This window comes from Rhinoderma darwinii, chromosome 6, assembly GCF_050947455.1.
Source record: "Rhinoderma darwinii isolate aRhiDar2 chromosome 6, aRhiDar2.hap1, whole genome shotgun sequence".
Lineage (NCBI taxonomy): Eukaryota > Metazoa > Chordata > Amphibia > Anura > Rhinodermatidae > Rhinoderma > Rhinoderma darwinii.
The window spans coordinates 24,827,642-24,849,410 of record NC_134692.1 but is presented as its reverse complement, the minus strand read 5'-3'; positions in this window follow the sequence as shown (position 1 = coordinate 24,849,410).

The window sequence follows — 21,769 nt, the reverse complement described above, 5'->3', positions numbered from 1 at the left end:
GTAAGGCTGGATTTACACGAGAGTGTGCGTTTGGCGCGCGCAAAAAACGCTGTTTTGCGCGCACAAAAGGCACTTAACAGCTCCATGTGTCATCACATAGGATGCGCGGCTGCGTGATTTTCGCGCAGCCGCCATCATTATGACACTCTGTTTGTATGTTTGTAAACAGAAAAGTACGTGGTGCTTGTCTGTTTTCAATCATACTTCTTACTGCTGTTGCGCGAATCATGCGTGTCACACGGAAGTGCTTCCGTGTGGTGCGCGTGATTTTCATGCACCCATTGACTTCAATGGGTGCGTGATGCGCGAACAACGCACAAATATAGGACATGTCTTGCGTTTCACGCAGCGGACGCACGCTGAATGAAACTCACGGACAGTCTGCACGGCCCCATAGACTAACATAGGTCCATGCGAGGCGCGTGAAAATCACGCGAGTTGTACGGACGTATATCACGTTCGTGTAAATAAGCTCTAAGTGTCCGTTGTGTGAAACTCACTACATGTCCTATATCGCTGCGTTTTCACGCAACTACGCGCCCATTGAAGTCAATGGTTGCGTGAAAACCACACACAGCAGACGGATGCACATGTGATCACATGCGTAATTTGTGCTTCAATTTCATTGAAAAAAATAAAAAGACATACCACTCGCTAAGCACACTGATGCAATAACGCAACGCACACGGACCAGATTTACGTGCGCTTTTTACGCACGTAAATCTGTCACGCTTGTGTGCATGTAGCCTTAGGGTCGCAACCTAAACAGTAAAGCCTTAAAGATCAGCTCTCCTATATCCAATTCTGGTTTTGGATTAAATAAAAGCATGCACAATCATAATTAAATCCGCACTGTGTGAACAAGTCCTAATACGTTGATTTTGTATTTACATCTCTGTTTGGCTGACAGAACTGCACCAAAAACTTCATGTGTGATCTGACCTTAACCTAAGGTCCGATGAGCGTGTCTGATTTTCGTCTGCAAAAATAAACAACAGGCGCACGCACGCACGCACGCACACATACACACACACACACACACGCACACACAGTACCCCCCATAGAGCCCCCTGTAGACAGTGCCCCATATAGAGCACCCTGTAGACAGTGCCCCCTTTAGATAATGCTCCGCATATAGCCTCCACATATACCGCCCCCTGTAGGAAGTGCTCCACATATAGCCCATCACACTTTTAACAGAAAAAAACAAAACTTTACATACTTACTTAAACCCGTTCCTGTGCCGTCCTCGTGCAATGCAGGCCTGCTCTCTTCTGAGCAGGTCTACTGGGGCTGAACAAAGGCGCTGAGCAGCAGGGCAAGTCATTCTGCCTGGCCATTCAGTGCCTTTCAACGTTGCGTCATTGAAAGGCGCTGATTGGCAGACTACCTTGCCGTCAATCAACGACGCAAGCAATGCAATGACATCATGCCACTTACATCATTGAAAGGCTACGTTCTGTGCCCCGTTATTCAGCGCACTTTGTATGTAATTGTTTCTGTGTCCTATAGATGCAGGTACAATTATACTGCAGGAGGGAGTGGCGGCGGCTGATTTCAGTGGCACCGCTGCCTCCTCTTTTTCTGCAAAAATGTCAGCAGTTATGGCTCTTAAAATATGGCGACACAAAAAGAAATAATTTAGAAAAAAAAAAGTGTTTTTACTGCGTAAAAGTGGTAAAACATAAAAACCTATATAAAATCGCCGCAATCGTAACAAACCGCTGAATAAAGTTATTATACTATTTATACCACAAGGTAAACTATGTAAATTTAAGACACAAAAAAGTCGCGAAATTTCAGTATTTTTTCCTATTTCCCTACCAAAAAAGTTAATAAAAGTTAATCAATAAATTAAAAGTACCCCAAAATGGGACTATTAAAAAAAAAAAAAGTCCTTAAACAGCTGTGTCGATGCAAAAATAAAAAAGTTATAGCTCTTTGAATGCGACGATGGAAAAACTTAAAAAATTGCTTGGTCACTAAGGTTTAAAATACCTTCGGTATTAAGGGGTTAAAGTTTGTTGAGGTCATCTGATTGGCTGCTTCTCCTTCAGTTTACAAACATCAGAACAGATTAGTAACATAACAGGTGAACTGTATTTATCTACACTCCCAACTCCAGGCAATCTCTTAGGAGCCCTCAGGCACAGAGACCTCTTCACCATCATTAAAACAAGAATCACAGGAAATGTAAAGTGCAAATATTATGAATGCGAAACAAACTTCACTAATTTCTCTGTAGCAAGTTTCTTCCCCAAATGTTTTCATTATTTTTAGAATAGATTTCATATTGCCTTTGTTCAGATTGGCATTCAGGAGAATTTTTAGCCTTCCATATTCGACAAAAACGCGTTTCAGGACACAAAAGTAGGAAATATTCCGAGGAAAAGTTTGCTAATATAGTACTTTCCTCATACCCTGTGTTATCCATTCCCAATTTTGTACTAGGAAAAAAAGCAAAAAGGGAGACACGGCGCCAAGTGGCGTGATCAATAGTATAAGGAGCAAAAAAAAACGGTACATAAATGCTCACCTGTTCAGTGGCAAATTACCGGCATGTAATTTGTATCAATAGCTGCTGCCAATCCCGGACGCAATCCCCGTGGAGATGCCAAAGTAATATTGAAGTAAGAGAAAAAACGGGATAAACGGCGCTGCTTGTAAAGGTACGGTTTATTAGAAGGATGCTACGCGTTTCGGCGCCGGACCGGCGTCTTCATCAGGCATGTCGCAGGGTTAAAAACCACATGTATATATACCAAATACCATAGGGTAAATTACAAACTGATTGGACCAGTTCAGACCAGCCTCCTGGCCAAAAACCGCCAAAAACAGCAGGTCAAAGTTCAGAAGTTGATACAAATAAAGAGAAAAAAAAAAAAAAAAAAATAGGGAAATGCAATATGCAAACATATAACAAGGAAATAACAATATATGACTAGGATGATTACATAAAAGACATGGATCACAAATCAGAGTGAACTACCAGCTAGTTTACGATAACAGAAATAAAAAATATATATAATTATAATAACAAACATTGCTGAAGTACATACGTGATGGTAGTTTAAGAAAAGGGCAGCGGCCGTTGTATGTTGCCAGGAAACACATACACAATACAATCCGGAAGAGGTAAAGCGGTCTCAATGGAACGCATGGTGGAACGTTGTCAGGGAAACCACTGACAACAAAAATCCCGGAAGTGAAGCACAGTGATACGCATAATGGACCGCAGATACGGGCGATATGCTGGGATTATAAAAACAGGATTTACCTGATTAATACAGTAATGAATTACAATAGAAGATTTAGAAGGACATAATAAAGGACCTAACTCGGGGACATATAGACAATTAGGACGGCAATACCAGATACAATAGCCGAAGAAATTCAATATTGATTTAGACATGCACGAACTATAAATAATAATTAATAATATTATTATAGAGCGTAAAGAAATATATATATATAAAAAAATATATATAGTATGAACAAGCCTCAGCTAATAAAATTCACATAAAATGTTAGGGTAAAATTACATAGCACAATGATAATAATACTTACAACAAAACTGCATAAATGAAGATAGAAGGGTTATTGTAAAATAGTAACATAACGCTTATGAGGAGCAAAATCTAAAAGCAAGGTTAAATTAATCGTCAAGACTTCTATATCATTAATCCAATACGGGAGTATGGTTAAAAAGGAAGGTCAACAGTTATATAAACATAAACATAAGATCATTAATCCAATGCGGACTCTGTAATATCGTTAAGACCATTGGGGTATAACGTTCCCAATTTATATATCCAGAAATTTTCCCTTTGCTTTAATCTGGTAAATCTATCGGGTATATCGATAGGTATTCTCTCTATAGGAGTTACAGTAATAGCGCCAAAGTTACAGTTATGTACAGTGGCACAATGGCGAGATACACTATGTTTAACGAAACCAGTCCTGACATTAAATCTATGCTTATTGATCCTATTTCTAAGGGTTTGGGTGGTACGACCCACGTATTGACGGTCACATGTGCATTGTAATAGGTATATAACATAGTCGCTCCCGCAGTTGAGGAAGTTTTTAATCGGGAAACTTTCCTTGGTATTTACCGATATAAAATTAGTTATTTTGTTCGCAATATTGGAACAACAGAGGCATCTTGGTTTGCCGCAACGATATGAGCCATTAGATGTTAAAATTGTTTTATGAGGGTCACAATTAATTTTCCGTAATCTACTAGGTGCAATTAAATTCCTCAATGTTTTAGCCCTTCTATAAGTGATCTTGGGTCTAGTGGGAATAATACTTTTCATATATTGGTCGTTCTTAAGGATATGCCAATGTTTATTAATTGTTGAACTAATTAATTTGCTTCCTTTGTTAAAAGTAGTAATAAAATTGCAATTAAAATCTGTGGATTTCTCTATACAAGCACTCGGATTAATGCAATCTAATTGTGTTAATGCCTTTGCTCTCGATTCTGCTCCCATAATCAGGCTTGCTGGGAAGTTTTTTTGTTTAAACCTTCTTTTTAATAAATTACATTCAGTCGAAAAATCTTTGTCATTAGTGCAGTTTTTTCTTATCCGCCTGAATTGGCCAAAGGGTACGTTTTTTAGCCAAGGTTGGTAATGTGCACTTTTAAAATCCAAGTAGCTATTCACATCAACTTCTTTAAAATGTGTTTTAGTACTAATGAGGTGACCATTTTTCATAATTGTAAGATCTAAAAAATCAATGTATTCACGGGAAGATGTGTGTGTAAAGGAGATACCATAACTGTTATCATTAAGATGCTCAATAAAATCTGAAATAACTGTCGCCTCACCTTTGATAATAAAAAAGAGGTCATCGATATACCGTTTATAAAATATAATATTGTCCCTAAATTTATCATTACCATAAATATAAAAATCTTCAAAGGCCCCCATGTACAGATTGGCGTACGATGGGGCAAATCTCGACCCCATCGCACAGCCCTTTAACTGCCTATAAAAACTCCCTTCAAATGTGAACACATTGTGTTGAAGTATAAAATCAATGCACTCCATTAAAAAATTGATCTGGTTGTTTGGTAATCGTGGATCAGACATTAGGTAGGTTTGTGATGCCTGCATACCAAGGTCATGGGGGATGTTCGTGTATAATGATGAAACATCTGCTGTTAAAAACCAAAGATCCGTAAAATCATGAATGGTTTGTAAGTGGTACAGCTCTCTAATTAGATCAGTTGAGTCTATAAGATGAGATGGTAATTTAGACACATGTGTCTGGAGATGAATATCTATAAAGTGGGATAGATTACTTGTAAGGGACCCTATTCCAGATATGATGGGTCTACCAGGGGGATTAGATAGGTATTTATGAACCTTAGGTAAGTGGTAGAGGAACGGTGTGGTAGGAAATGGAACAGTTAAAAATAATTTTTCTTTTTTATTTAAAATCTGATCCCTGAAAGCGGTTTCAATAAGATTTTTATCTTTAGTTTGAAACAAGGGTATTGGATTACATTGCAGTTTCTCATAGTAATTAGTATCGGACAGCAATCTATAGGCCTCATTGGTATAATCCAAACGATCCTGGATGATAATCCCACCACCTTTATCTGCGGACTGTATAACAATATGGTGATTCTTTTGGAGATTCTTTAATGAAATACGCTCAGATCGCGTAAGGTTATCCAGAGAATGTATGGGTTGTTCTATTGTTTTAAGATCATTACTGACCAGGTTATAAAAAGTTTCAAGAGCTGGTCCACGGTGGTGGAGGGGATAAAACGTAGATCTAGGCCGAACGTCTACACTGATGGGCTTAGGACAATGGGGGGATAGGACCATTTGGTGTGGGAGCTCAGGTAGAGAATTTTTGGGTATTAGTGCAAAATGTCGTAGGAGTGTTAGTTTACGCATAAACCTATTAAGGTCCATAAAAATTTCGAAGCCATCGGCAGAGGTAGTAGGGCAAAAAGAAAGGCCCTTGGACAGTAAACTTGTTTCATCAGTATTAAGATTATATTTGGATAGATTGAACAATTTTATTGTTTCTGTCTGTGCTTTTTTGGAAGCAGGGAGGGGCTTGTGTCTGCCCCCTCTACATCCTCTGGTTCTTCCTCCAGTTTTCTTTTTATTGTAATCTTTTGTATCCTTGGAAAAAAGGCAGTGATGGTTTGGGATTTTGGACTTTTTAAAAAAGGCAGAAGAATATCCTAAAAAAGACACAGTTCCCAGGGTATTATCAAAAATAGGTTCTAAACCATCCGTGGTCATGTTCAGTGGGTGTGTCCTCGTATGTCGATTGTCCAAAGGGACCGGATTGTCGTGTACAGAAATGTTCAGCAAGCATGATGGGAGGGGTGATGCTACATCAACATCAATAGAATCATTAAATACAGGGGATTCAAAAAATAAATCAGAGGTAAGACTAGGCGGAGTGTCAGGGATGAGGTTAAATAATTTAAGATGAGCATCCAAATTGGCGGACTTGAATGCATGTTGAGGTATTTGTCCCAATAGGTTATTATTTTTGGACATATTTTTGGTATTTGTGGTAGTAAGATTCATAGGAGCTATGCAATTAGTGGGATTGGGATATTGGGACAATGCATGGCCGGTAGGAATCTGGGCTGGTACAGACTTATGAATGAGGGCCATGGGAATGGTGTGATTACATGTGCCATTATTTTTATTCAGATTGACTACAGGGGTGGGTGTATTCAAATTAATGCTAAGGTTAGTTGTAGATGTCTCGTCTCTAATTAGGCCATGTTTTGATTTAAAACGTTTGCGGGAATATGATAAATTAATACGAGGAGTATCAGGTTTATTTCTAAAATTATTATTATAACGGTCCATGAGCGGACGTATGGTGGGAGGGGGTTTAGATGTCCAGTCCCCCAACTTGTTGTCAACATAATCATCTCTATCACGTTTGAGTTTTTTCATTTTTCTGCTAATGGTTTCTTTTTCAAATATATGCAGACGTTCAATAGTAGATAATTCCAGTTTTTTGTAATCTGGAAAATCAGAAAAACAATATAACTGCTCACTCAGGTCCTCTATAGTTCTAGACAGACCAGCACAAATGTCAGATCTTTTTTTGTGCAGACATTTGATAAGCCCTGCATTGCTCAGTTCCAGAGCTTTAACCCATTCAATAAAGAAATCTTCATCATTTAGATACGGGGTATTGAAATAGACCCTGAGGCCCCTAGGGGCTATTTTTTCTGACAGATACATGTCCAAAAAACGACAGTCAATGCTTAGGAAGGATTCCTCTTTCAATAGATCCTCCAATTGTAGAAACAAGTTAGTCATTTTCTTCATTTCCTCAATATTGGTGGGGTTATTTACAGGCACAGTCCCATCCCCATGGGAGTCCATGGATGTCAATTGTGTGAAAAGACAATCACGAGTGGTAGCTCTTTCTCTGATGAAATCCATCACCGAAAAAAGGTATTCGTTGTTAATCGGAGTAGTGGTTGAAGGCAAAACCGGAGTAGTAGTTGAAGGTAGAATAGAGGCTGCCAGTGTCAGAGGGTCTCCAGCACGGTTATCCTTGAATTCATATGGGGCAAGAGTGCACGGAGTACCTCATAAAACGGGATCCAAGCCACCCAGGTGGGGTATGAGCAATGGCCCGAAAATTAGTACTAGGAAAAAAAGCAAAAAGGGAGACACGACGCCAAGTGGCGTGATCAATAGTATAAGGAGCAAAAAAAACGGTACATAAATGCTCACCTGTTCAGTGGCAAATTACCGGTCCCTTTGGACAATCGACATACGAGGACACACCCACTGAACATGACCACGGATGGTTTAGAACCTATTTTTGATAATACCCTGGGAACTGTGTCTTTTTTAGGACTCCCATCGCAGTTCACCCGACCCCCGATCACTCCGATATCCCGATCACAAGATATTCTTCTGCCTTTTTTAAAAAGTCCAAAATCCCAAACCATCACTGCCTTTTTTCCAAGGATACAAAAGATGGGGGGGGCGTGGCTTAGCGGCATATGTGAGCGGACGCAGGAACCGGAGCTCCCGCTGCCGATATCCTGGTACATATCCTGTGGCTGAATTATCCTAACGGAGACATACCTGTGCGGAGAGGGGAGAAGGAGGAGAATCTGTGGACACGACTTTGGAGCTGTTGGAGGCTGTAATGACCCGTTCCAGAAAGTCTAAGGCGGCAGAGGAAGGTGAGCTGCGCTTACAAGATGGCGCCGACACGTGTATGATGGCAGAGAGCAGGGACTTGAGAGGGGCGGCGGCATCCCGGCTGGAGCGTTTTGCCAGAAAGATGCCCATGAAGGCAGCTGCTGATGGAGAGATGTCAGACGGAGGGAAAAAGCAGACAGGCCACTCAGGGTCTAGGTATGAACCGCTGAGGGCACAGATGGAGTCAGAGGAGGAAGAGAATGGAGAAGATGCTGCAGGCAGCTCAGGAGGAGGGCTGGATCGAGGCTCGCATAGCTTGAATAAGCCGGGACCCACGCTGGCGGATGTTTTTTCGGTGGTGAGCCTGTGTAATTCCACGCTAGCTAAACTTACCTGCCAGGTGGGCGGAATTAAGGAGGATATCTCCATCATACGTCACGATTTACAGAAAGTTTCGGAACGAACAACAGCGGTGGAAGGCAGGGTCAGCGAATTGGAAGACAGAATGCTGCCCATGAGGAGGGATGTAAATGCGGTAGCTGTGGATGTTAATTACCTGTTATCTAAAGCTGATGATCTGGAAAATCGCCTACGTCGAAACAATGTGAGGATGGTGGGGATTCCTGAAAAAGTAGAAGGGTCCAACCCGGATTCATTTTTTGAAAAATGGCTATTGGAGGTGTTTGGTAAGGAGTCGCTGACCCCACTGTTTGCGGTGGAAAGAGCCCATAGAGTACCAACTCGCCCTGGCCCACCTGGACGGCCGCCAAGGCCTGTGTTGGTAAAGTTGCTTCATTATAAAGACAGAGATTTAATTCTTCGGCAAGCCCGGGAAAAGCAAGATATACGGGTGAATGGTGTGAAAGTGTCATTTTACCCAGATTTTTCTGCAGAGGTTCAGAAAAGAAGGATGCAATTTATGGATATTAAACGACGACTGAGGAATCTGCGTGTTCAATATTCAATGCTGTACCCGGCGAAGCTTCGGGTTGCGGCGCTGGGATCCGTACAATTTTTTGAGAACTCAAAAGATGCGCTGAGATGGCTGGATAGTCACGAAGATCGCCTTCGTCAGGATCGAGGGGAAGATGCGGCGTGATCATCAGGTGGAGGGCTGAAAGGGGGACTCTGATTTTTATGAAAAAAAGAGAAGGATGAGCTGCGCAGAGGAATAAGGCACTGTTTTCTGCATTTATTTGTTGTTCTAATGTGGGTCTGCAGTTTATATGTCTATAATGGTGAGAGGAGGAGACAGAGATGTCAGTTTAATTGAAGCATCAGGTATTTGAGTCACAGAAATGCTATATGTCTATTGTGGTAAGGTGGCGGGAGGTTTGACGTTCTTAAGTTTATATTGCGGGAAGAGATGTATTTCTGCAATGTGAATGGGAAGCTGAATAGTCACATTGGTGGAGGTTTCTTCGCCAGCCCGGGCCCTCTTTGGAGGGTAAGTTTATGTAAAGTTGGGTGGGTTAGGGAAGTGGGTGGAGGGGGGAAAATGTTTTGGAGGGAAAGGGAGTTTGAAATGCAGTATGCTCTGATTAACACTGGATTCAACGGTAATTGCCACTGTCAGTTAAAAGAAATGGCTAGATGGGGGGTAGGGTAAATCTTTTGTCATGGAATGTGAGAGGTATGGGGGAGGCAACAAAACGGCGAGCTATATTCGATTTCCTGAAAGGACAGTCTGCTGGAGTGATGGGACTACAGGAAACGCATCTTACCGCTGATACTGTGCAACAGGCACATAGGGCTTGGATTAGGCACAGTTTCCACTCCTTTCACTCCACATACTCGAGGGGGGTTAGTCTCCTGGTTCATAGGGATGTACCTTTTTGCTGTTTGGCTTCCTTTAGAGATGGAGTGGGCAGATATGTAGGGGTACATTGTAAACTGTTTAACTGGGAATGTATAATTGTGGTACTATATGTACCTCCCCCATACTCTGTGGTTCCAATAAGAGAAGTGTTGGAGAGGTTGGCTAGTTGGCCTATGGTTCCGACTATACTAATGGGAGATTTCAACAACGTAATGGATAAAAGGTGTGATAAATTTCCAAAAGGGGGGGGGGGGTAGGAGAGGCTGCTCTGACGCGGTTTGGGAAATACATGACGGAGGTTGGATATACAGATATTTGGCGGGCAAAATGGCCCTCTACTACGCAATATTCTTGTGTGTCATCTACCTATGGGTCATTATCCAGAATAGATCTGATGTTTAGTAACGGGTTAGGGATTGAGGGGGTGGAAGGGGTGGAATATCTACCAAGGTCATTGTCTGACCACTCCCCGATGATACTGAAGGTTCGAACCAGCCCACAGATGGGGGGGCTAAGACTGCACTGGAGGCTAAATCCGTTCTGGATACACCTAGTGGGGTAGGAGATAATAAATACGAGCCTGCAGGAGTACTTTGAGTTTAATAAAGGTACGGTTCCTATAGATATCCTATGGGACGCTATGAAAGCAAATATAAGGGGGGTGTATATTCGGGAGATCACGATCATAAAGAATAAATCAAGACAGGTGGGAGAACATCTGAGGGAAAGGGTGACGTTAACTGAGGAGAATCATATTGCTAATAGTACAGTAGAAACTTTGGCCCAGTGGAAGGTCGCCCAAAAACTACTAAAGGAACATCAGCTGGAACAAGCAGCTAATAAAAGGTTGTTTTTGCAACAAAAATACTATGAGGAGGGAGAAATGACGGGTAGATTGTTGGCAAATATGGCTAGGCCTCAGCGGGAGGGTGCGTTCATCCACCAATTGCAGGATAAAGACGGGACACTGGTGGGAGAAACAGGGGATATACTGGAAGTGTTGAAGTCCTTTTATACTGAGCTGTATCGCACGAGGGTAGATTATCCAGAAGATCTTCTGACAGACTATTTGGCGGAAATGACGTGGGTTACTCTGGGGGAGGAGGAGAGAGAGTGGCTTGAGGAGCCAATTACTTTGGAGGAACTGCAGGAAGCGGTGAGTTCTATGGCAAATGAAAAGGCTCCAGGGATGGATGGAATACCCACTGAGCTGTACAAAACATATGGGGGGGAGCTTCTGCCAGAGTTGTTGGAGGTGTTCCAAGATAGTTTTACCAGGGGGCGATTACCGCAGACTATGTACGAAGCAGCAATATTGGTCATTCCCAAGGACGGGAAAGATCGAACAAAGCCAGATTCCTATAGACCAATATCCCTGCTGCCCGCTGATGTTAAAATTCTGGCAAAGGCTCTGGCTAACAGGGTGACAAGAGTGGTAACTAAAGTAGTGGGCCCGGATCAATCGGGATTCATGCCATCAAGATCTACAGCGATTAATATACGGAGATTATTCTTGAATTTGCAGACAGATGCTGCAGATACACAGTGTAGAGCAGTGCTGTCCTTAGACGCTGCCAAGGCATTTGACAGCGTGGAATGGGGGTATCTGTGGGCTGTTTTGGAGCGGTTTGGTTTTGGGAGAAATTTTATAACATGGGTAAAATTGCTGTATAAGGAACCGGTGGCTAGAATCAGAGCCAATGGAAGGATGTCAGACTCTTTTAGATTAGGGAGGGGGACGCGTCAGGGATGTCCACTTTCCCCGTTACTATTCGCTATAGCGATCGAACCTCTGGCAAACATAGTAAGGCAACATCCGGGTATAGAAGGGTTTCGATGTGGGGACCTGGAGGAACGCATTGCACTATATGCGGATGATATTTTGCTATTCCTGGGAGAGATAGATCGATCATTGCCTATGATAATGACCGTATTGGAACGGTTTGGTAAATTTTCAGGGTTGCAAATTAATTGGAGCAAGTCGGCATTATTGCCACTCAAGTCATTAGAGGGGCCACTGCAGGGGGGGGGAATTGATATACCTTGTGTTAAGGAATTTAAATATCTGGGGATTAAGGTCTCGGCGAGGGTGCAGGATTTTGTCGCACTGAATGTAAAACCATTACTGGACAAACTAAAAGAAAAGACTAGAATATGGCTAGGACTACCACTTTCAGCGCTAGGCAGAGCAAACCTGATTAAAATGATTCTGATGCCTCAGGTTCTTTATGTTGTGCATAATGCCCCAGTGTGGTTGCCTAAGTACTGGTTCAGGAGAATACATAATCTGTTTAGGGACTTGGTGTGGAAAAGGGGGATCCCCAGGATTAAATTGGAAAAACTACAATTACCAACAGACCAGGGAGGATTGGCTATTCCAAATGCGTGGATATATTACTTAGCAGCCCAAGTGCAACACTTTAAAGGTTGGAAGAATAGGGAAGAGTGGGACTCTAGTGGGAAACTGGTGTATTATTTGAGTCAATGCACGGATATACTAGAGGCCATGGAGTCTCATAAGTTGCGGAGGGAGGCGAAAGGGAAACCAACCTTGCTATTGATACATAGGATCTGGTGGGAATGCAAGAAAATATTTGGCGTTACAGGGTGCTCCAACTATATGCCTCTATGGGACAATCCATACCTATGGGAATTTAGTATCTTGGCTGGCTTCCAGGAATGGGAACAAGCAGGGGTCAGATATGTATACCAGTTGTACGAGGGAGGAAGTCTCAAATTGTTCTCACAATTGCAGGAGGAGTTTGGGCTCCCACATCGGATGTTCTATCAGTATCTCCAGTTGCGTCACGCAGCACAGGCCCAGGGTAGGTCGGTGGACTTGAGCTGCTCCACTATGGGAGCGATGGAACAGGTATTGGGGGCAAAGGACACTAAGGGGATTATCTCTGTGATATATAGTACATTACTTTCCAAATTCCTTGGAGATCCGATGGGGGAGATCAGACGCAAATGGGAAGAAGATGTGGGGACTATAACAGATGAAGAGTGGGAGGAGATACTCGAATCGCCCAAAATGCTGTCCATTAATGTAGCACATAGGCGGTCACAACTTTTTCTCCTGCATAGGGTGTATAGGACACCTAAGGTGTTATGGCAAATGCGGCTTAGGCCAACGAAGGCGTGTCCCAGGTGTTCGTTTGATGGGGCAGACATAAAGCATATGTTCTGGGACTGTCCGATGCTGAATGACTACTGGAAAGAGGTTGGAGGCATGGTAGCGAGAGTATATGGGAGGGATTTCCCGTTGGAACCTAAGATCTTTATGTTGGGTTGTATGGGGGAGGAGGGAGGAAATGGGGCGGAATTACTGGCTATTAAAAAAGTTTTATACCATGCTAGGAAGCTGATAGCAAAATATTGGCTGAACGCGGATCCCCCGGAGGTGTCTGAACTGGTAGGATATGTTAATCACACGGTGTCGTTAGAACATCGGATATATCTGAAACGTGGGGCAATGCACAAATATGATAAACAATGGGGAAAGTGGATACATAACTATGGTACGGCAGGGAGGTAGGAGGCAGATTGAGGGGACATGATCAGGAGATCGCTTATGAATATATTAGTATCATGCGGGAGAGAAAATGTACGAGCCAGGGAAAGATGGACATACTGCGGGGGGGGGGGGGGGGAGTTCGGTTGCAGGGAAGGGGGAGTTATGTTAAATGTAACTGAATATTCTGTACAAAACTGAAAATGTATTGATTGTTGGAATTGACTAGATATACATGAGATTTATAATGTAGGTTGTACTATCAATAAAAACTGGTTTGATTTAAAAAAAAAAAAAGGATACAAAAGATTACAATAAAAAGAAAACTGGAGGAAGAACCAGAGGATGTAGAGGGGGCAGACACAAGCCCCTCCCTGCTTCCAAAAAAGCACAGACAGAAACAATAAAATTGTTCAATCTATCCAAATATAATCTTAATACTGATGAAACAAGTTTACTGTCCAAGGGCCTTTCTTTTTGCCCTACTACCTCTGCCGATGGCTTCGAAATTTTTATGGACCTTAATAGGTTTATGCGTAAACTAACACTCCTACGACATTTTGCACTAATACCCAAAAATTCTCTACCTGAGCTCCCACACCAAATGGTCCTATCCCCCCATTGTCCTAAGCCCATCAGTGTAGACATTCGGCCTAGATCTACGTTTTATCCCCTCCACCACCGTGGACCAGCTCTTGAAACTTTTTATAACCTGGTCAGTAATGATCTTAAAACAATAGAACAACCCATACATTCTCTGGATAACCTTACGCGATCTGAGCGTATTTCATTAAAGAATCTCCAAAAGAACCACCATATTGTTATACGGTCCGCAGATAAAGGTGGTGGGATTATCATCCAGGATCGTTTGGATTATACCAATGAGGCCTATAGATTGCTGTCCGATACTAATTACTATGAGAAACTGCAATGTAATCCAATACCCTTGTTTCAAACTAAATATAAAAATCTTATTGAAACCGCTTTCAGGGATCAGATTTTAAATAAAAAAGAAAAATTATTTTTAACTGTTCCATTTCCTACCACACCGTTCCTCTACCACTTACCTAAGGTTCATAAATACCTATCTAATCCCCCTGGTAGACCCATCATATCTGGAATAGGGTCCCTTACAAGTAATCTATCCCACTTTATAGATATTCATCTCCAGACACATGTGTCTAAATTACCATCTCATCTTATAGACTCAACTGATCTAATTAGAGAGCTGTACCACTTACAAACCATTCATGATTTTACGGATCTTTGGTTTTTAACAGCAGATGTTTCATCATTATACACGAACATCCCCCATGACCTTGGTATGCAGGCATCACAAACCTACCTAATGTCTGATCCACGATTACCAAACAACCAGATCAATTTTTTAATGGAGTGCATTGATTTTATACTTCAACACAATGTGTTCACATTTGAAGGGAGTTTTTATAGGCAGTTAAAGGGCTGTGCGATGGGGTCGAGATTTGCCCCATCGTACGCCAATCTGTACATGGGGGCCTTTGAAGATTTTTATATTTATGGTAATGATAAATTTAGGGACAATATTATATTTTATAAACGGTATATCGATGACCTCTTTTTTATTATCAAAGGTGAGGCGACAGTTATTTCAGATTTTATCGAGCATCTTAATGATAACAGTTATGGTATCTCCTTTACACACACATCTTCCCGTGAATACATTGATTTTTTAGATCTTACAATTATGAAAAATGGTCACCTCATTAGTACTAAAACACATTTTAAAGAAGTTGATGTGAATAGCTACTTGGATTTTAAAAGTGCACATTACCAACCTTGGCTAAAAAACGTACCCTTTGGCCAATTCAGGCGGATAAGAAAAAACTGCACTAATGACAAAGATTTTTCGACTGAATGTAATTTATTAAAAAGAAGGTTTAAACAAAAAAACTTCCCAGCAAGCCTGATTATGGGAGCAGAATCGAGAGCAAAGGCATTAACACAATTAGATTGCATTAATCCGAGTGCTTGTATAGAGAAATCCACAGATTTTAATTGCAATTTTATTACTACTTTTAACAAAGGAAGCAAATTAATTAGTTCAACAATTAATAAACATTGGCATATCCTTAAGAACGACCAATATATGAAAAGTATTATTCCCACTAGACCCAAGATCACTTATAGAAGGGCTAAAACATTGAGGAATTTAATTGCACCTAGTAGATTACGGAAAATTAATTGTGACCCTCATAAAACAATTTTAACATCTAATGGCTCATATCGTTGCGGCAAACCAAGATGCCTCTGTTGTTCCAATATTGCGAACAAAATAACTAATTTTATATCGGTAAATACCAAGGAAAGTTTCCCGATTAAAAACTTCCTCAACTGCGGGAGCGACTATGTTATATACCTATTACAATGCACATGTGACCGTCAATACGTGGGTCGTACCACCCAAACCCTTAGAAATAGGATCAATAAGCATAGATTTAATGTCAGGACTGGTTTCGTTAAACATAGTGTATCTCGCCATTGTGCCACTGTACATAACTGTAACTTTGGCGCTATTACTGTAACTCCTATAGAGAGAATACCTATCGATATACCCGATAGATTTACCAGATTAAAGCAAAGGGAAAATTTCTGGATATATAAATTGGGAACGTTATACCCCAATGGTCTTAACGATATTACAGAGTCCGCATTGGATTAATGATCTTATGTTTATGTTTATATAACTGTTGACCTTCCTTTTTAACCATACTCCCGTATTGGATTAATGATATAGAAGTCTTGACGATTAATTTAACCTTGCTTTTAGATTTTGCTCCTCATAAGCGTTATGTTACTATTTTACAATAACCCTTCTATCTTCATTTATGCAGTTTTGTTGTAAGTATTATTATCATTGTGCTATGTAATTTTACCCTAACATTTTATGTGAATTTTATTAGCTGAGGCTTGTTCATACTATATATATTTTTTTATATATATATATTTCTTTACGCTCTATAATAATATTATTAATTATTATTTATAGTTCGTGCATGTCTAAATCAATATTGAATTTCTTCGGCTATTGTATCTGGTATTGCCGTCCTAATTGTCTATATGTCCCCGAGTTAGGTCCTTTATTATGTCCTTCTAAATCTTCTATTGTAATTCATTACTGTATTAATCAGGTAAATCCTGTTTTTATAATCCCAGCATATCGCCCGTATCTGCGGTCCATTATGCGTATCACTGTGCTTCACTTCCGGGATTTTTGTTGTCAGTGGTTTCCCTGACAACGTTCCACCATGCGTTCCATTGAGACCGCTTTACCTCTTCCGGATTGTATTGTGTATGTGTTTCCTGGCAACATACAACGGCCGCTGCCCTTTTCTTAAACTACCATCACGTATGTACTTCAGCAATGTTTGTTATTATAATTATATATATTTTTTATTTCTGTTATCGTAAACTAGCTGGTAGTTCACTCTGATTTGTGATCCATGTCTTTTATGTAATCATCCTAGTGATATATTGTTATTTCCTTGTTATATGTTTGCATATTGCATTTCCCTATTTTCATATATTTTTATTTTTTTTCTCTTTATTTGTATCAACTTCTGAACTTTGACTTTTTTTTTTTTTTTTTTTTCTCTCTTTATTTGTATCAACTTCTGAACTTTGACCTGCTGTTTTTGGCGGTTTTTGGCCAGGAGGCTGGTCTGAACTGGTCCAATCAGTTTGTAATTTACCCTATGGTATTTGGTATATATACATGTGGTTTTTAACCCTGCGACATGCCTGATGCAGACGCCGGTCCGGCGCCGAAACGCGTAGCATCCTTCTAATAAACCGTACCTTTACAAGCAGCGCCGTTTATCCCGTTTTTTCTCTTACTTCAATATTCCCAATTTTGGTAAAGACAGAAAGAAGAGCAGATTTCCTGACAACTAGCTTAAAGGAACAGTGTCATCACAAATAATTTGTTTATATGTTAAAGATGTTAGTGCCTTAATATAAACGTTTATTTTCATTTGTGTGTTTGTGTTTTACTGTTTCTTATTTTCACACTTTTTTTTCCCTATGGGGGCTGCCATTTTTTGTTCCATTTCTGTGTGTGTCGATTAACGACACACACAGACATGGAATACGGCAGCCACAGTCCCATAGGGACTGCGAACGGCTCCCGTCCCATTGACTGCCGTGTACGGCGTCTGTGTGGGAACTGCGCATGCGCCGCTCCCACACAGTCCTATTCGAAATTGGCGCCGTCCGGCGCCATTTTCCCGTGGACCGGAAGTCGCGGCTGGACAGTAATATTACTACTTCCGGTCGCGGCTTCCGGACAAGTGCACATGGAACAGCGGCAGCAAAGGGAGCGGACGGGCCGCGGCGGCAGGAGCAGGTAAGCGATTTCAATGTATGTTAGTGTTTGTGTGTGTTTACTACTGCATGTAAACCTACTACACTGTGGGTTACCTCAAAAAATGGCGACACACAGTGTAGGAGGTTAAACCTTTCAAACCCCTCGTTTATCCCGGCACTAGCCAGGATAAAGGAGGGGGGATTGCTGAGAGCTCACTAGAGCGATAGCTTTTAACCCAATGTTGCAATGCTGCAATTTTGGGAACTAGCTCCAAACAGCTCCATCTAGTGACCAAAAATGGGTAGTATAATAAATTTGAAAAAATTTATAATATTTCCTGACTCGCGAAAAAAATAAAAAAAATTTGAACAATGTTTAATCACCCACACACTAAATGTTTAAATTTTAAAAAAAAAACATGTTTTTGGGGCGACACCATGCCTTTAATATTCAACCTGAATATAATTGCTGTGTACGTTGTGACTGGTTTGTATGACTTCATTATTATGTTATATTTTTGTTATAAAAATGCAAAAAAGGTATATTTGTGAGAAGATTTAGAACATTCAGAGGTTTCTATCAGAACTGACACTAACTTCACATGACTCTGCAAAATGAAACGGGGCAGCTGATAAAGACAACCCCTGTCCATATGCCCTATTAGGACATATAGACTTCATAGTGGGGGTTCCCTGCTTGGGAAACCCATCTATAACCCTAAGGGGAGAGCCACAAACAAAGAGCAGCTCCTGATCTGGTGAACTGGAAGAAGCCGTGAATTACATGGTCCTTGAAAGAACACATAATACTACCTTTCTGGTAGAAACTAGACTTGCGGCGATCAGTTGATTGTTAGCCGAAGGGTTGTCTTGTCTCTGGGCTACACTGAGAGTTTTTGTAGCGTGACTGATTGAATTTAACTATCAAGCTACAGCTGCAGTCCAAAGGAATCTATTGAGCTGTATTCAATCTTGTGGACTGCAGCTGTCACTCAATAGTTAAAACCATTACTAGCCCTACAAAAAGTCTCGGTGTTGCCCAGGCCTTATTAAGTAGCCATAAGTTGCATCTATTTTACCACATTTTTCTCTACTGATAAATCATATTGTCCATGGTGCTGACAAAAAGGGTCTGAGAGGCTGAAAAACCCCAATGTGACACCATGAGACACTGTCAGATGCACCACGCCTGCTTTCTCGTTTCAATCCCCAGTGGTTGCTGCTTTGTAAACAAGGCACCTGCGCTGCCCACCTGTGTTTTGGGTTAGTTCTGCATTTTGCACGGTGCACCCATTTAGTATTTTCAAATAACAAACATGCAATTAATACATATTACATTTGTGGATATAAGTTTTGCCTGCGTCCTGAGTATTAGCTGGTGTGTAATTGGTCCATATATTAAATAAGGTTAAGTAGCTGTAGCTTCATACAGAAATGTGTGTTAAAAGGGGCATACCTGTGCTAACTTCTCACTGTAAATGAAGCTGATAGTCCTAAAATTGAATGGGTCTTCCAGGACTAAAACATTTAGAGATAGACAATTAATGTTTGATGAATGGAGGTCCAACCTTTAGGGTATGTGCACACGATAGCAGGCATTTACGTGTGAAAAGACAGACTGTTTTCAAGAGAAAACAGCTGCCACGTTTCACACGTAAAAGCTCCTCGTATTATGCGAGGCGTCTGTGACGCTCGTAAATCTTGAGCTGCTCTTCATTGAGTTCAATGAAGAACGGCTCAAATTACGTTGCAAAGAAGTGCCCTGCACTTCTTTGTCGAGGCAGTCAATTTACGTGTCGTCGTTTGACAGCTGTCAAACGACGACGCGTAAATTACAGGTCGTCTGCACAGTACGTCGGCAAACCCATTCAAATGAATGGGCAGATGTTTGCCGACGTATTGTAGCCCTATTTTCAGGCGTAAATCGAGGCATAATACGCCTCGTTTACGTCTGAAAATAGGTCGTATGAACCCAGCCTTACAAAGAAGGGACCGCTTCATGTTTTTTGGTACTGCAGACCTGCCCCTTTCAAGTAGATTCTGCTGATTGGGCAGCTGCCATCAATGTTTTATTCTTAAGGCCCTTCTACACCGGCCGATAAGGCGAGCGCCAATCAACGAGACATCGCACGTTTGCTCCAGTCACACAGAGCTATGGATGGGGACGAGCAGTCGTAACTCCGATCACTCGTCCCCATACATTATTATCATGTCGACAGCACGTCTCCCTGTTTACACAGCGAGAAGTGCGGCCGACAACGATAATATTTCACTTTTTTAAAACGATACGACCAGCAAAAGCATTTGCTCGTTCAACTGCTAATCGTTCCCCTGTTTACATAGGGCAATTATCGGCAGCGAGCATTATATGAACGCTCATCTGCGCGATAATCGTCCTGTGTAAAACCCCCTTTAGAAAACCCCGTTAATTAAAAAGTGTAAGTGGAAATATAATCTTGATTAAAAGTTTTTTCCACATATGCGTCTTCATGGTTACAGACTACAACCGAACCCTGTGTAGTCTGATCCTGCAGTCAAACTCTATTCCATCTATTTCCTACTTTCCTACTTTTTGTTTTCTTTAATTGGATAGGATAACAGATGGGAGTAAGGCCTCATTTACACGAGCGTAATATACGCGCGTGCGACGCGCGTGCTTTTCACGCGTGTCGTACGCACCTATATTACTCTATGGGGCAGTTTAGACGATGCGTGAATTTTGCGCAGCGTGAGTGCGTTGCGTAAAACTCACGACATGTTCTATAATCGTGCGTTTTTCACGCAACACGCACCCATTGAAGTCAATGGGTGCGTGAAAACAACGCATGCCACACGGACGCTACTGCGTTGAATGCGCGAAAATCACGCAAGAGCTGTCAAAAGGATGAATGTAAACAGAAAAGCACCACGTGCTTTTCTGTTTACAAACATCCAAACGGAGTGTCAAATTAGAGATGAGCGCACCGAACTTCACCGGGTTCGGCCAAACTCGTTTTGTTCGGGTACGCGACGTCAGGAGACAGTCACTGCCCACGGTGCTGAAAGACTTAAACTGTTTCAGCACCATGGACAGTGACTTTCGATCGCCATATACATATACGTGTAAAAAAAAAACAGAAGTTCGGACTTACCGATAAGTCCCGGCTCCTTCCTCCAGTCCGACCTCCCGGGATGACAATTCAGGCCAAGTGACAGCTGCAGCCAATCACAGGCCAAGCACAGGCTGCAGCCAATCACAGGCTGCAGCGGTCTCATGGACTGCCGCGTCATCCTGGGAGGTGGGGCCGGATGACAAGAGAGGGACGCGTCACCAAGGCAACGGCCGGGAGACCGGACTGGAGGAAGCAGGCAGTTCATGGTAAGTTTGAACGTCTTTTCTTATTCACAGGTTGCTGTATATTGTGATCGGCATTCACTGTCGAGGGTGCTGAAAGAGTTACTGCCGATCAGTTAGCTCTTTCAGCACCTTGGACAGTGACGGGCGTCGACTAGCCTCATCTCTATGATGGCGGCTGCGCGAAAATCACGCAGCCGCGCATCATACACGGATGACACACGGAGCTGTCAAATGCCTTTTGCGCGCGCAAAACGCAGCGTTTTTTGCGCGCGCAAAACGCACACGCTCGTGTAAATCAGGCCTAAGACTGCAGGGTCCGACTACACATGGTTTATTTGTAGTCTGTAACCAGGAGTCCTTGGTTTGTGTACAATTACATATGGTGGTAACGGGCGCATCATTACCATATAAACACAGATCATAGTACATTACTAAAACACATAAGAGCAAGATGTTTTTTTAAACAACAAAAGGGCTTAATTTTATGCTAAATTGCCTTAAAAGGGGCCATTTCCTTCTCTGCAAATACACCATTGACACACACAGACTCCTATCACCTATAAAGGGGAACCAACCCAGCCTAAGGCCTCATG